Source organism: Lissotriton helveticus, chromosome 9 (assembly GCF_964261635.1).
Source record: "Lissotriton helveticus chromosome 9, aLisHel1.1, whole genome shotgun sequence".
In the NCBI taxonomy this organism is placed as follows: domain Eukaryota; kingdom Metazoa; phylum Chordata; class Amphibia; order Caudata; family Salamandridae; genus Lissotriton; species Lissotriton helveticus.
Genome location: NC_136070.1, coordinates 662,682,741 through 662,696,453, shown reverse-complemented (window position 1 = coordinate 662,696,453; position 13,713 = coordinate 662,682,741). Strand labels below are relative to the sequence as shown.

The window sequence follows — 13,713 nt, the reverse complement described above, 5'->3', positions numbered from 1 at the left end:
TTCCCGCCCTCCCCCCTCGCTGTCCTGTGCCCCGTTCCCGCCCTCCCCCCCCCTCGCTGTCCTGTACCAGGAGGTGAGTGACCAATACTCCTCTGACTGGATCCAAAGCCCACTGTGTACATCATTTTATTTTTATTATGTCTCACCTCTGTCTGTTGCCAGACGTTTTGGTACTTTACAGTGGACTTAGCGCCCGCCCATTTCTACTTCGGTTCATTGTCACTCTCCTTTGCTTGCTTGGAATTCTTAGCTTCGGTAGGTTTTCCTCCCTCTACTTTATTTCTTTTTTTTTTTTCTTCTTTAGCGTTATGGACGCACTGCTGTCCATCCACGGCTCACTATTTCAGGTGGTACTTTTTTCTTTTAATTTAAGCACCACTTTATGAGAGTGCGTGTTTCCTCCAGCTGGCTCCCTTGTGTACTTCTCCCCCTCTGTGTTTCTCACTCATTCTGTTCCTGCCTTTCATCCTTTGTCATTTTGCTTGACCCAGCATCTCCTACCCATCCTTCGTTGTCAGTGTGCTCTCCCTACCCTCTCCTGCCCACCCTCCATTGTCCATGTGCTCTCCATACCCTCTCCTGCCTACCCTTTGTTGACGTGTGCTCGGCCCACCCTCTATTGCCCGTGTGCTTTCTTTACCCTCTCCTGCCCACCCTCCGATGTCCGTGTGCTCTCCCCACCCTCTCCTGCCCACCCTCTATTGCCCGTGTGCTTTCTTTACCCTCTCCTGCCCACCCTCCGATGTCCGTGTGCTCTCCCCACCCTCTCCTGCCCACCCTCTGTTGATGTGTGCTTTTTTTACCCTCTCCTGCCCACCCTCCGATGTCCGTGTGCTCTCCCCACTCTCTCCTGACCACCCTCTATTGCCCGTGTGCTTTCTTTACCCTCTCCTGCCCACCCTCCATTGTCCATGTGCTCTCCATACCCTCTCCTGCCCACCCTCTGTTGACCTGTGCTCTCCCTACCCTCTCCTGCCCACCCTCCATTTTCCGTGTGCTCTCCCCGCCCTCTCATGCCAACCCTCTGTTGCCCGTGTGCTTTCTTTACCCTCTCCTGCCCACCCTCCGTTGTCCATGTGCTCTCCCTACCCTCTCATGCCAACCCTCTGTTGCCAGTGTGCTTTCTTTACCCTCTCCTGCCCACCCTTCGTTGTCCATGTGCTCTCCTTACCCTCTCCTGCCCACCCTCTGTTGCCAGTGTGCTTTCTTTACCCTCCCCTGCCCACCCCCGTTGTCCTTGTGCTCTCCCTGCCCTCTTCTGCCCACCCTGTTGCCAGTGTGCTTTCTTTACCCTCTCCTGCCCACTCTTCGTTTTCCATGTGCTCTCCTCACCCTCTCCTGCCCACCCTTCGTTGTCGATGTGCTCTCCTTACCCTCTCCTGCCCACCCTCTGTTGCCAGTGTGCTTTCTTTACCCTCCCCTGCCCACCCTCCGTTGTCCTTGTGCTCTCCCTGCCCTCTTCTGCCCACCCTGTTGCCAGTGTGCTTTCTTTACCCTCTCCTGCCCACCCTTCGTTGTCCATGTGCTCTCCCCTCCATCTCCTGCCCACCCTCCGTTGTCCATGTGCTCTCCTTACCCTCTGTTGCCAGTGTGCTTTCTTTACCCTCCCCTGCCCACCCTCCGTTGTCCTTGTGCTCTCCCTGCCCTCTTCTGCCCACCCTGTTGCCAGTGTGCTTTCTTTACCCTCTCCTGCCCACCCTTCGTTGTCCATGTGCTCTCCCCTCCATCTCCTGCCCACCCTCCGTTGTCCACGTGCTCTCCCTACCCTCTTCTGCCCACCCTCCATTTTCCGTGTGCTCTCCCCGCCCTCTCATGCCAACCCTCTGTTGCCCGGGTGCTTTCTTTACCCTCTCCTGCCCACCCTCCGTTGTCCATGTGCTCTCCCTACCCTCTCATGCCAACCCTCTGTTGCCAGTGTGCTTTCTTTACCCTCTCCTGCCCACCCTTCGTTGTCCATGTGCTCTCCTTACCCTCTCCTGCCCACCCTCTGTTGCCAGTGTGCTTTCTTTACCCTCCCCTGCCCACCCCCCGTTGTCCTTGTGCTCTCCCTGCCCTCTTCTGCCCACCCTGTTGCCAGTGTGCTTTCTTTACCCTCTCCTGCCCACTCTTCATTTTCCATGTGCTCTCCTCACCCTCTCCTGCCCACCCTTCGTTGTCGATGTGCTCTCCTTACCCTCTCCTGCCCACCCTCTGTTGCCAGTGTGCTTTCTTTACCCTCCCCTGCCCACCCTCCGTTGTCCTTGTGCTCTCCCTGCCCTCTTCTGCCCACCCTGTTGCCAGTGTGCTTTCTTTACCCTCTCCTGCCCACCCTTCGTTGTCCATGTGCTCTCCCCTCCATCTCCTGCCCACCCTCCGTTGTCCATGTGCTCTCCTTACCCTCTGTTGCCAGTGTGCTTTCTTTACCCTCCCCTGCCCACCCTCCGTTGTCCTTGTGCTCTCCCTGCCCTCTTCTGCCCACCCTGTTGCCAGTGTGCTTTCTTTACCCTCTCCTGCCCACCCTTCGTTGTCCATGTGCTCTCCCCTCCATCTCCTGCCCACCCTCCGTTGTCCACGTGCTCTCCCTACCCTCTTCTGCCCACCCTCTGTTGCCCGTGTGCTTTCTTTACCCTCTCCTGCCCACTCTCCCTCTCTCTCCTCCTCTAGCCCTCCTTCTCCTTTCCGCCCTCCCTCTCTTACCTGCCGCCCTCTCCTTTCTGCCTTTCTCACACTTTCCTACCTTCCCTCATGCCCTCACACTCCTTTATGCCCTCCCTCTCTCCTGCGTCTATTCCTTCCCTCCTGCCCTCCCTCTCTATCCTGCACTCGCTTCCTTTTGAGCTTTCTTACTCCTGGCCTCTTTCATCCCTTCCCTCTCTCTGCAAATAATTGCATTATAAATGCACTCCAGATTTCTGTGTAAAGTAAAACACATCAACGTTTTACACATAATTCAATGAAGATACAAAACACCATTTATCAAAAGCTCAAACTTTAACAAAGGGAGTGCAGAGTAGGGAGTGCATAGAGCAGGGGGAGTGCAGAGTGCATAGAGTGCAGAGTGCGTGCAGAGTGCGTGCAGAGTGCATAGAGGGTGCAAAGTGCATAGGCAGTGCAGAGTACATAGGGAATGCAGAGTCCAGAGAGAGTGCATAAAGAGTGCATACAAAGTGCATAGGGAATGTATACAAAGTGCAGAGTGCATAGGGAATGCAGAGTGCATAGGGAGTGCATACACAGTGCAGAGTGCATAAGGAGTGCAGAGTGCATAGAGAGTGCAGAGAGAGAGTGCATAAAAAGTGCAGAATGTATAAAGAGTGCAGAGAGAGTGCAGAGTGCATAAGGAGTGCAAAGTGCATAGAGAGTGCATAGGTAATGCAGAGTGCATAGGGAGTGCATAGACAGTGCAAAGTGCAGAGAGAGTACATAGGGAGTGCAGAGTGTATAGAGAGTGCAGAGTGCATAGGAAGTGCAGAGTGCATAAGGAATGCAGAGAGTGCATAGGGAGTGCAGAGTGCATAAGAAGTGCAGAGTGCATAAGAAGTGCAGAGTGCACAGTGCATAGACAGTGCACAGTGCATAGGTAATGCAGAATGCATACAGAGTGCATAGGGAGTGCAGAGTGCATAGGGAGTGCAGAGTGCATAGGGAGTGCATAGGGAGTGCAGAGTGCATAGACAGTGCAGAGTGCATAGGGAGTGCACTCTGCACTCTTTAGGCACTCTGCACTCTCTATGCAAAGTGCTGCATAGGGAGTGCAGAGTGCATAGGGAGTGCATGATAAGTGCAGAGTGCATAGGGAGTGCAGAGTGCATAGGAAGTGTGGAGTGCATACAAAGTGCACAGTGCATACAGAGTGCTGCATAAAAAGTGCAGAGTGCATAGGGAGTGCATAGGAAGTGGAGCGTGCAGGGTGCATATAGAGTACAGAGTGCATACAGAGTGCTACATAGGGAGTGCAGAGTGCACAGGGAGTGCATATGAAATGCAGAGTGCATAAAGAGTACTAGGGAGTGCTAGAGAGTGCCAAGTGACTGCAAAAAAAGGTAATGGCAATGTAAATGACAATGCCATTTACTTATCTGTTTTCGAAACAAAAACATAAATACAAATTTTGGCATATACAATGCCAATAACTCTAACTTTTCCAAAGGCGAAACCATTGCATTGTAAATGCTTGTTGTTTTTTGTTTTTACCTAATATTAAGTTTCAATCCAATCCAAAGACTTTATTTGGATATCAATGTATCCATAAAAGTAAAACACATACAAAGAGTAACCCTTTCGGTGCTCATGGCGTAATGGTTCAGTCATAAGCACTGGTGCTCCTGTGCTCAAGATGAAACCATTCCGTCATGAGAACAGGGGCACTAAATCGCTCTGCTGCAGACATCAGAGGGATTTCCCTTCCTTTTATTGACCTTGGGAGGTTGGGGAAGAGCTTCCCCAACCTTCCGAGTCCAATTTCCATTTTGATTGCAATGCCGATCGCGCGCATGGCGCGCTGACATCATTGCAATGAAAATTAAGCTGAAATGAGGCAAGTCAGGAGAGGTAGAGAATCTCGCCTTTCCAATGGTACCCCTCCCTAGTGGACCCCTGCTTGGGGATCGCCTCAGGAGGGCGATCCCCAAGCAGGGATTCACCCACTAAGCACCAGGGAGATGGTAGCGGCCCCTTGGACAAGGGCCTTTGCTCCCCCCATATAATTTTGGGCAACTTTAGTCTGGGGGCAGATGGGGCAGTAGCCCAAAATCTGCCCTCCCGGGGGCAGAAAACCCACTGGATACCAGGGATTTTTATTTATATTTTATTTAGGGGTGGGGGTTGTCCAATCTGGGCATGCCAATGCCCCCACCCCCGGCCATAAAAACAGTCTTTCTGCCCCCACCCCCTGGGGGAGCAGAAAGCCGTCTAGATACCAGGGATTTTTTTTAAAATTATAATTAGGGATGGGGGCTGCCCAACATGGGCATGCCAATGCCCCCACCCCTCCCTCTACAAAATTCCAGTCTTGGGAGCAATAGCCCCCAATCTGCCCACCCAGGGGCAGAAAGCCCCTAGACACCATGGATTTTTTTTATTGACGTTTGGGTGGGGGCTGCCCAACATGGGCATGCCAATGACCCCACCCTCCCCCCCACAAAATTCCAGTCTTGGAGGCAGTAGCCCCCACTCTGCCCCCCCGGGGGGCAGAAAGCCCACTAAAAACCAGGCATCTTTTTTTTATTGACGTTGGGGTGGGGGCTGCCCAAAAAGGGCATGCCAATGCCCCCACCCCCGCAGAGACATGTCAGTCTTTCTGCCCCCGAGGGGTCAGACGGGGCAGTAGCCCCCAATCTGCCCCCCTGGGGGGACAGAAAGCCCACTAAAAACCAAGGTTTTGTTTTTGTGACGGGGTGGGGGCTGCCCAAAAAGGGCATTCCAATGCCCCCCTCCCCCCCACCAGAGAAATTACTGGTTTTCTGCCCCCACAGTAGCCCTGTAGGAGGGTGGATACCTGACTATGGTTATCCCAGATTTTTTGCCTTGTGTTTAGCTGGTTTTCGACTTAGTTGGTCTGGGACCCTGCTAATCAGAGCCCCTGGCTATCTGCTCTCTCTTTAAAAAGGATGCTGCTGCCACAGACACGGGTCTGGCCTCCTGCTGCTGACCGAAACTCTGGCAGGGGAGGCCTGGACAAAAGGTTTCCTGTCACAAGGAGGTGTTACACCACCCCCGACAGGAGATAGTGGATTGAGGCAGGCAGGGCGAGTGAAAGTAGACACTGCCTGCGGGGCACAAGGCTCCTCATACATAGCCCAGTTCAAACCGGTGCTGGGGCACTCCAGCCCCAGCTCTGGCGCGAAACTGGACAAAGGGAAAGGGGTGTAACCACCCCCTTCCTGGGTCCCACCCATAGGAGGGACCTAGCAGGTTATCCAGCCCCTTGATTTGGAATAAAGGTAGGAGCTGTGCCCATAGACTTTAGATAATCCTGACTGAAACTTTGAAATGAAACTCTGGACCCTTCGACATCCCACTCGACGTGGAAGACTGAAGAATCTCCCTTGTGGTCAAGGAGTGACCACCCTGTGCAAACAGGCACCATCCAGCGCCCAACGGTTTGCTTTGTTGCAGCTCCTGCCGGAGCTCGAGCGACAGAGATCGACAAGAACCGGATTCCCAGACATCCAACAGCCTGATCCACAGCAAAGCTGAGACTCGTGGAGGCGACGTGAGACGTGGGACCGGCCATCTTGAAAAGACTGCCAAGTGCTGACAGTGCAGCTCCTGAGGCACCCTCGAAGCTGTGCAATGGGGTTTGAGAAGCCCCAACCCCGAGCAGCTCGTGCACCGAAGATCACCCCTCCACACTCACCGAGTGCTGCGTGGGGCCCTTTTGCATTTGCCTGCTCGACGCGTCTGTCCGGTCACTTGCCCGTTGGCTAGTGGCCTCTACGACGACAAACTTTGAAACTACTCTGCTAGTCTGGTTGCTCAAGACTGGCCCTCACTCCCCTGAAAAGGAGCAGCACCTCTGACCTTGCTGGTCCGAGTAAGAAGCGATCTTCAAATCCTGCGTGGGTTGCATTTGCCAAGGCCTGTTGACTCCGATCCGGAAGCCGATACCGCCGACAGCGAGAGCCTTCGTGGGACAGCTCGTGATCCACTCCTGGTCATCCTCAATGCCCCCAAGTCCACGTGGCAGCGGAGACAAGCTTCTCAACAACCACCTGATTGCGCCCGACATCGCCTGGTTCCTTCCTGGTTCCATCCTGGTCACTGGCTAGTGACCCAGACTCTGTCCCCTCTGGTTTCAGGTACTCTACATCTTCGATCCACCCTTGGATCCAACCGGACTCTTCTCTCCTGGCCGCCTCCAGCATCTTCATATCCGGGCTCCATAGAACTCCACGACGAAACCCGACACACTTTGGCACCTATGCACCCGCTTCCTGTGGGTGAGGTAACGACCAAACACTGGTGCTCCTGTAGTGGTTTACACCTTTAGTGTCCTAGTTTAAAGTGGCTAAGTTCTAGTCCAGTCGGAAGACTTCCAAAGCAGTAACTTTGTAACTTTTACGCACCATTGACTTTGCATTGGTGCATGCGTGTGCTTTTAGCGCTGCACCCGAATCCCGCGGGCTACTCCCGTCCTAACCACAGTTAGTCCAGTGTAGTCCCAGTGATTCCCAAGGCCCTAGGCCTTACCATTGTTTGTAAGGTGGTTCTTATACCACTATTATAATATATGGTTTGAGTGGCCACCGGGCCTATCCATAATTGGTCGACTTTTGTATCTTTAACTGTGCTTTTGTTTAAACGCTTGTGCCTCTTGTGTGGTGTCCTTTCATTTGGTATTACAGGATTGCATATGGTAAAACAGCTGGCTTCACATGCCCTCTTGAGTTAAGCCTAAGACTGCTTAGTCCATGCTACCCCTAGGATAGCTTGTCTATAAGGTTGACTTTACAACCACCACCATAAGGGTTGTTTGGACTGATACAAGGTGCTCACTAGAATAGTGAACATCATACATCAGGCTAACTTCTCACATTGGTGTGCAGCGGTTGGGATTTGAGCTTGCTGTTGTTTTACCAATTGTAATTGATCCAGCGCCCCTATAGAAAATATGTCATTGCAACATTACCCAACTCCACAATATTCACCATTAATCATAAAACACTCATAAGGCCCATAAACTAAAGTGACATATTTTGAGCAACTGAATCATGTGACCTAATTAATAAATCTATTCTCTAATTATATACACATTTATATACAGCTGCAGTATAATGTTTTCACCATGATTTTGTAAAGCTTTTGCATTTAATTAAGTCACTTAGGCAAATGGATCTGCTGATGGTAATGACTATGAAATAACAAGTCCAGCTTGTCTTTTCAAAAATCTCATTTATTATTATTCAAGGAAAGTGCATTTTATTAGAGGAATAGCAAATTAGTCCAACAGTTCTAAGCAAAATCAAATAACATATTAAATGAAGAATAAACAGTTTTCCATCACCTAAGCCCTAATTTCCCTGTCTAAAACTCACTTCGCCTTAAAGAATAAAGGTAAAAGTCATTTAACCCTATTGATCCTTACGTGCTTCAAAGAGTCCATCAGCACGTCACGCCTAACAGGAATCAGGAGAAGATGAGCAGCAAGAGCCCCCTCCCCCCCATGGGGACAGTTTTTATACCTTTTCTGACTAACTAAAGTATCTTTATCGGACATTTTTTTGTCAATCCAAACGTTTCATTGGCTGAGCCATGTCAGACCACTTACAGGTCACGCACTCCTGACCAAGTCCGGGGCTTCATCATAGCTCTTATTGTTCTTAGTTTCACCATCCTCTTTGCTTCCTCAAAATGATACTTTCGTCGGGAGAAATATTTACTTCCTAATCTTGGCAGGCCACTCGATATCCTGTCCTTGGAAATGTCACCAAGAACACATTCAACTCGACCAGGATTACTTCTGAATTAAACGTTGTCAGCTCAGCAAAATTATCCTGCGCATGTGTGGAATTTTCACTCTGGTCAAGTCTTGAAAGCTGCAGCACCGGCAGCCTTTTTTTTTAGGCCCACTCGCAAAACTAATGTATAAACAAACACAACACATCAATTAATGTGAGAAATAAAGTTCGCTCTGTTACCCAACCACCTTTGCTAATTAATAACCCATTAATCTATGTTACCTAGCAAAAGCAAATGAAGCAACAAACAGATTTGTGCAACATAAAGACAAAAAGACAAAACATGAGCACACGCAAATAAGCACATGCCATTAATATATCAGCCGCATTTAATTCTGACAAAACAATAGACAAGATGAATTCATTTGTTTTTCTCAAACATGCATTTGCAACATAAAGCACATAAATGAGCACATATATTAGTTTCCCACGTGTAATGATCTGCAATTTACTCTAAGTTGATTAGTAATTTTCACTCCATTCACATTTAGTATAATTATTTATTATGGAGGTTTAACTTTGCGAGTTGAAATAAATATATTTCTAAATCTCGCTCCATCAACTCCCTCATCTGGTGATTTCAAAATCACCAAAATACAACCAAAAATGTATCAACATTTTTATCCCATAGAAGAACATGTTTTGATTTTCACTGTTAGTATTTCTAAAGACTTGTCTCAGCTGTTTGTTTACAACTCTCATATTGTGTTTTACGAAACTCTTCCAGTTCGATCTCTCTCTCCTGTTCCTTTCTGATCTTGTATATTCTTTTCTTTCCCCTCAAATATTTCTTTCTCTTGTGTAACATACAACTGATCTTTAGCAACAATATCATAAAAACTATTACTAGTAAAGGTGTCAGTATTTTGCCAAGAATTGAACTACCAATCTCCTGAAACCAAGTTTTAATTGCTGCAAATCTTTTAGATAAGCGTTCTGAAAAATCATCTTCTTCCAAGGGTATAATTTCTGATTGTAACTCAGTGATATTTTTAATATACATTTCAATTTTCTGACTTTCGTCTGGAATATAGGTACAACAGTGTTGGACATGTAAAATGCCACAAACTCCTCCTTCTTTTGCTAGCAGAATGTCTAAAGCAAGACGATTCTGCATTACCATGGACCGTATAGCAATGACCTCAGTATCCACTAATTGGAAACCACTAGCTGTGTCAGTTGACAATCTGTCAACGATTGTAGACAATTTTCTGATTCTACCTGCATTCAGGGTTATACCTACTAAAGGTATTACTGCTTCAAAAATGTCTTCCAGAATTTCCGAAAAACTTTCTCTTTTATACCTATTTACATGACTGCTGATTTCATATGAACCTTCTGCATTTCTGTCAACGTGAAATATTTTTGGAAAAACAAGTCCAACAAAACACGTCCCATACCAGTGATCTGGGAGGTTATAATAAGCTTTGTCTCCACAAACAAAATAAATTCCAGGAAAAATTAGGTCTTTGCCACCCTTGAATCCCCAACCCCCCATGATTTGATAAGTGTCCTCACAATGGCTTGCACCCACAAAATAATTATCGAACAAAGTATTATCTCTCCTAATACAAAATGTACCACTAATTGGTTTGTCAATGTGTACAGTAACATTCTCAAATGATTTACCAATAAACTTTTCGTCCTCTCTGCCAGAATTTTGATTTAGTCTGTTTGAGCATCTCATTTCTTTTATAAATTGCTCTTCTCTCCTCAACTAAATTCAGGAAAGACTTTTCCTCAGTTCTCAATTTACAAGTCAAATTATTTCTAAAAGCATATTCATAAGTAAATTCATTTGTCACAATGAACAATTCCCTCATCTGTTTAGCTTGTTTGTGCTTATTTAGGCTTTTCTCATATTTCAGGTTTGCAAAAATCTCATCGTAATTAGAGTAATAATACTCCAAGCGACCAGTCTGATAAAATAAACTAGCTATCACACTGCAAGTTATGCCATAAGTAAGAGGAAGCATATTATATGTTACTTCCTCTGAAACAGGCGCAGGCAATTTCACACAAATATAACAATCTTTGACTTCCATGACCTTTACATACTCAGCCAGGAGTCTTGAAAAAGAATTGCTAGAAAAATCACTAACAGATCTACCTAGGTAAATCTCTGGTCTATGATCAATAACTCTGTTAGTTTTGCTCGTCACACTGTTTGTCTTGTTTAACTGAAGCTTTGCTTGTCATATTGACCTTATAAGTTTCTTTGTCAATTCCAAAAGGGAAAATGACAGCTAAAACTAACCAAAGTACAATTATTAGAATCACACAAACCAAAGACATCTTACAACATCTCCTAAGAATGGAGCACCTTGAACTGTTATTAACAAAAACGTAAGGCATTTTCACTCCTTTAACAAAGCTTTGTGAAGAAAACAAAAATTAAAATTGTCTAAATTTTCTAAAATGTCTAATACCCCCCTATTTAATTTTTTTTTTTTTAAACCCTACTTTCTAACAGCTTTTCTTTGACCTTGCGTCACAATTTGTTTTCCAACTAACAAGATTTCTTCGACCTTGTGTCACCTAACACAATTTCTTCAGCCTTATGCCAAAAATTAAAACCCTAAATTTTTACAGAAAATATTTCAATCATTGTCACTATTAACTTCTTTCTCCTCCTGACTACTGTTATTTACCTCCACAACAGGAGGAATAATTATATAAGTCCACTCAGGAGACTTATACTTTTGATTAGGTTTCACAACTCTCTTTGCCCTACCACTAATGACTTCAATTTTCTTTCCTGCTTCAATTTTCTTTTCAGGATCCTTTTGACTTGAAATCTCCTTAATTTGCTCTTTCGATTTCTTTAACAATTTGAATTTCAGGCCTTCATTTTCATTTGGCCAATTATCACCTTTTCTCAGTAATTTCCTTTTTGGCTCAGTCACATTACACTCTGTTCTCCAAGCTTTTTTTCTAAAATTTCTTATCTGAGCGTCTTCATCACTCTTTTCAGTTTCACTATCAGAAATTTGAATTCTTGACTCAGGTACTTCTTTACTCGGCAATTTCACTCTGTTAGGAACTATATCTTTATAGCTGGTACTCGGTAATTCCTCTTCTTCTTCTTCAATTACCTTCAACTTCCCAGTTTCAGATTTTCTGTTCCTGCTTTCAGAGCTTCTTTTCTGCTTTTCAATACTCTCCTGGTCTTGAATCACAACTTGATCAGACTCTTCCTCTGCTTCTTTTTCTACCAGATCTTCATCATTTTCAGAGTCTAGTATCACAATTTCCAAATCTTTTTCATTCAATGCTTCATTCTCATTTATATTTTCTAGAAGTTGATCTGCCTGTCGATTTTCAGAATCTTGAATTCTCTCAGGTTCTTCTTCAGAATCTGAATCAACTGTAGTGTCACTTTCTTCATCAGAATTTTCAGGTGGAGGTACACGAATGCTATGGCTTGCGTGAATCCACCTCTTCAAACCCTTACACTTTACTGCATTTGTTGTAACCAGAATGACTTGTCTCGCTTTCTGCCACCTGGGTACCAAACAGTTTCTTCTTCGATGAACTTTTGTTCTTACCCAATCACCTGGTAATAAATCATGTGCTTGTTCTTTTTCTCTTGTTTGCACTTCAGTTCCCACCTGATGACACACAGAAGTCACGACATCAGACAAATTCCTACAGTATTCCAAAATAATCATTAATAGTCATCAACTTTCCTACTGTTATAAATGCCTGTCTCATGACCCTTCCCATGAGTATATCATGTGGACTTAAACCCGTCTTTTTATCAGGTGTACTTCTCAAAGACATCAAAACAAGTGGAAGTGCATCAGTCCACTTCATGCCTGTAGCTAAACACATTTTTGCAAGTCTATTCTTAATGGTTCCGTTTACTTGCTCAACAACACCTGATGCTTCTGGTCTGTATGCACAATGTAGCTTCTGTTCTATGTGTAAAGCTTCACAAATCAATTGTAATAATCTGTTTTCAAAATGTGTTCCACAATCACTTTCCAAAGTCACAGGAAAACCGTACCTAGGTATAATTTCCCTTAACCACTTGGGAGCTAGTAAACAAACCTCCCCAGTGCTGCGCTGTCCATTATCCGGTGCTGAACTGGACGTCCAGCGGTCGCACGCAGCACTGGGGAGGTAGTGCCCGTGACGACCGTTGGCCGACGGCAGCACTTAAGGGGTTAAAAGTAATTTTGCAACAGTAATTGCATCATTGTGACGTGTAGGAAACGCTTCAACCCATCTTGAAAACAAACAGATTATTACGAGGACATAACGTAATTTGTTGTGTGGTGGCATCTCAATGAAATCCATTTGCAACCTTGTGAATGGACCACCCTCCCGTCCTATGGTTCCCATGCTCACAACTGTTTTTCTGTTGGGGTTCATTTGTTGGCAAATCAAGCACCTTTGACAAAAAGATTCTGCTATAATTCTAAACTTTGGATTGAACCAAGTCTGTCTGAAAAGCCTGATCATAGAATCTCTTCCTATATGTCCCTGACCATGATACATCCTGGCCATGTCAGCAATCATGCTATTTGGTAAAACTGGTCTACCATCTTTATAAGTCCAAATTCCATCCTCATCTCGCTGTCTACATTCTGCTTTCAACCATGTGTTTTTCTCTTCTTCACTTGTCTCATCTTGTAAATCTTTTACTCCCTGCCATGTTTCAACTACTGATGTTAGCATAAGTGAGCTCAGAACATGTTCTTCATTTTTCTCCCGATTAATTGAACAATTGTTTTTCGCACAATATCTGGCAATCTCATCTGCATAGGCATTTCCTTTTGTGATAAAATCTTTACCCTTTTTATGTGCTGCACATTTCACGACAGCAATTTTTTCTGGTAATTGAATACCATCTATCAACCTTTTAATCAATTTTGCATTTCTGATAGGAGAACCTGCAGAAGTTAAATAACCTCTTTGAGACCAGAGCTGTCCATAATCATGAACAACTCCGTATCCATATTGGCTGTCAGTCACTACAGTGATTTTTAAATCTTTTGCTCTTTCACATGCACAAATCAAAGCAATCAGTTCTGCTACTTGAGCTGAACGAATTCCTTCGAGACATGATGCTTCGATCACATCAGCAACTGTGCAGACAGACTATGCCGCTCTCAGAAAACCTTCCTCTGTTCTTAAACAAGAACCATCAACAAAGTAAACAAAATCTGACTCAGGCAAAGGAACATCTTTAATGTCCTGCCTAGGCTTGGTACAATATTCCAAAACATCCAAGCACTCATGGTCAATATCATTTTCATTTCTGATTTCT

The 13,713-nt window shown here is 45.6% G+C and overlaps 1 protein-coding gene across 2 annotated transcripts in view; it reads left to right on the top strand.

Annotated features, from left to right (window-relative positions):
- Positions 1-13,713, top strand: part of PACS1 (phosphofurin acidic cluster sorting protein 1) — a 1,445,983-nt gene that overhangs the window by 740,504 nt on the left and 691,766 nt on the right. The gene's annotated exons all lie outside the window — the stretch shown is intronic.